Raw genomic sequence first — 1,953 nt, 5'->3', positions numbered from 1 at the left:
CTTGGAAGAAATGCCTAGCAATCTACTTCCAAAAGCCAGCCAGTGAAAGCCAAATGGATCAACAACAGTCTGATTCCTTTCTGCATGGGGTCACCATGAGTTGGGCCCCAACTCAAAGGCAACTAACAATAACAACAGCAACAATCACAGATTATTCTATAATAAACATGAATGAGTATTTTTAATATTATAAAAACAAAATTAAAATTAAGATACAATTTAAAAAACAGCCATGTGGTGTGAAGTGGAGGCTTCACCAGAGATTGAATCTATGCTCTGATCCTTTGGCAGGGAGAGGGGATGCTGTGAACTTGGAGGTCTGGCTTTTGTTGACTCCTCGTTGCCCATCATGCACCACTTGGCAAGTGAGCTCCACATCCTGCCTGTGGGCAGATGAGTTCACTAGGGTCCAGCTCTTCAGGTTATAGGTCCCATCCTTGTCCTTGGTGGGGATCAAGGCTGAATCTGTTCAGAAGAGATTTCTGTTCTCCAGCCAGGTCAGCTCTAGGTTCTGTGGGTAGAAATTCTTCACCTGGGAGGTGACCTTCACCTGGTTCCCTTGAATGTGAAGCTGGGTAACCTCCAAGGTGAGCAGAACTGAAACAGCACAGAGCAGAAGCTCTGACCTCATGGAACAGACAGATCACAGAGAGGGCAGCTCAGTAAAGGTTAGCTTCCACCATGATGGCAAGGGAGTCACCGAGGATAGTGGTAGGCATGCAGCAGGTCCTCGAACAATGTATAACCTCTTTGCATAATGAGTGAAATCATTAGGCACAGTGCCAGACACACAGTAGATGCTCAAGAGCTGATAGCTCCTATTAAGGTAATAACAAGTGAAATCAAAATATATAATAACTGTAGCAAAAGAAAATCACAAGCACACTGGGGCTTACCACGTAGTTAGTGCTCAGTAATTGTAGTTGTTACTAGTAAAATAAATGAAACTACCTAGCACAGTGCTTGGCACATAGTAAGTGTCTGAGGAGCAGTTGTCATTAAAGTAATAATAAGTGAAAGTGTTGAACAGAGTGACTGACACGTCGTAAGTGTATGGTAATTGGCAGGGTGTATATGGTACAAAAGGGGCGTTGGTGGCACAGTGGTAAAGCACTTGCCTATTAACCAAAAACTTAGTGGTTTGAATCCACCAGTTGCTCCATGGGAGAAAGATATGGCAGTCTGCTTCTGTAGAGGTTTATAGCCTTGGGAGTTCTATGAAGCAGGTCTACTCTGTCCTGTAGGGTCGCTATGAATCAGAATTGACTCAAGGGCAATGGGTTTGTTTTGTTTTGGATATGGTGCTAAGGAGTCCTGGTGGTGCAATAATTAAGCCCTCAGCAACTAACTGAAAAGTCCATGGTTCAAACCCTCTAGTGGCTCTGCAGGAGGAAAGACCTGGTGATCGCTCACATAAAGATTACAGCCTAAGAAACTCCAGGAGGCAGTCTTACTCTGTCCTGTATTTCACTATGAGTTGTAACCAACTCAATAACACACAACAACAACATTAGGAATCTTTTGCGGTGTTGGTGGCTTGCTGGCAGAATTGTCACCTAACACACAGGAGACTGAGGCTCAATCCCCAGCCTGTGCAGCTCGTGCACAGCCCCACCCATTTGTCCGTGGAGACCTGGATGTTACTATGATGCCGAACAGGTATCAGCAGAGCTTCCACTGAAACAGACTAGAAAGAAAGGCCTAGCTAATCTAACTTCTGAAAATCAGCCGGTGAAAACCCCTTGGATCACGGTGGAGCATTGCCCAGTCCCCAGGTGATCATGAGGATGGGGCAGGATTGGGCAACATTTCATTTCATTGTGCTTCAGGTGTCAATGAGTCAAGGCTGATTCCAAGATAGCTAACAACAGCAATATTAGAAATTAGATTCAAGGCAATTCATTACCTGGGAGAGCCCCCTAATTCTGGTGCTCACTGTCTTTTTTTTTTTTT

General features: G+C 44.6%; 1 pseudogene; it reads right to left on the bottom strand.

Annotated features, from left to right (window-relative positions):
- Nucleotides 1-253: 253 nt before the first annotated feature.
- Nucleotides 254-1,953, bottom strand: part of LOC103191814 — a 40,320-nt pseudogene continuing 38,620 nt past the window's right edge.

Source organism: Orycteropus afer, unplaced genomic scaffold (assembly GCF_000298275.1).
Source record: "Orycteropus afer afer isolate SDZICR_OR568_19922 unplaced genomic scaffold, OryAfe1.0 scaffold00020, whole genome shotgun sequence".
NCBI lineage: Eukaryota > Metazoa > Chordata > Mammalia > Tubulidentata > Orycteropodidae > Orycteropus > Orycteropus afer.
Note: the sequence above shows the minus strand (reverse complement) of the source record. Positions and strands in the feature narration are given on the sequence as shown.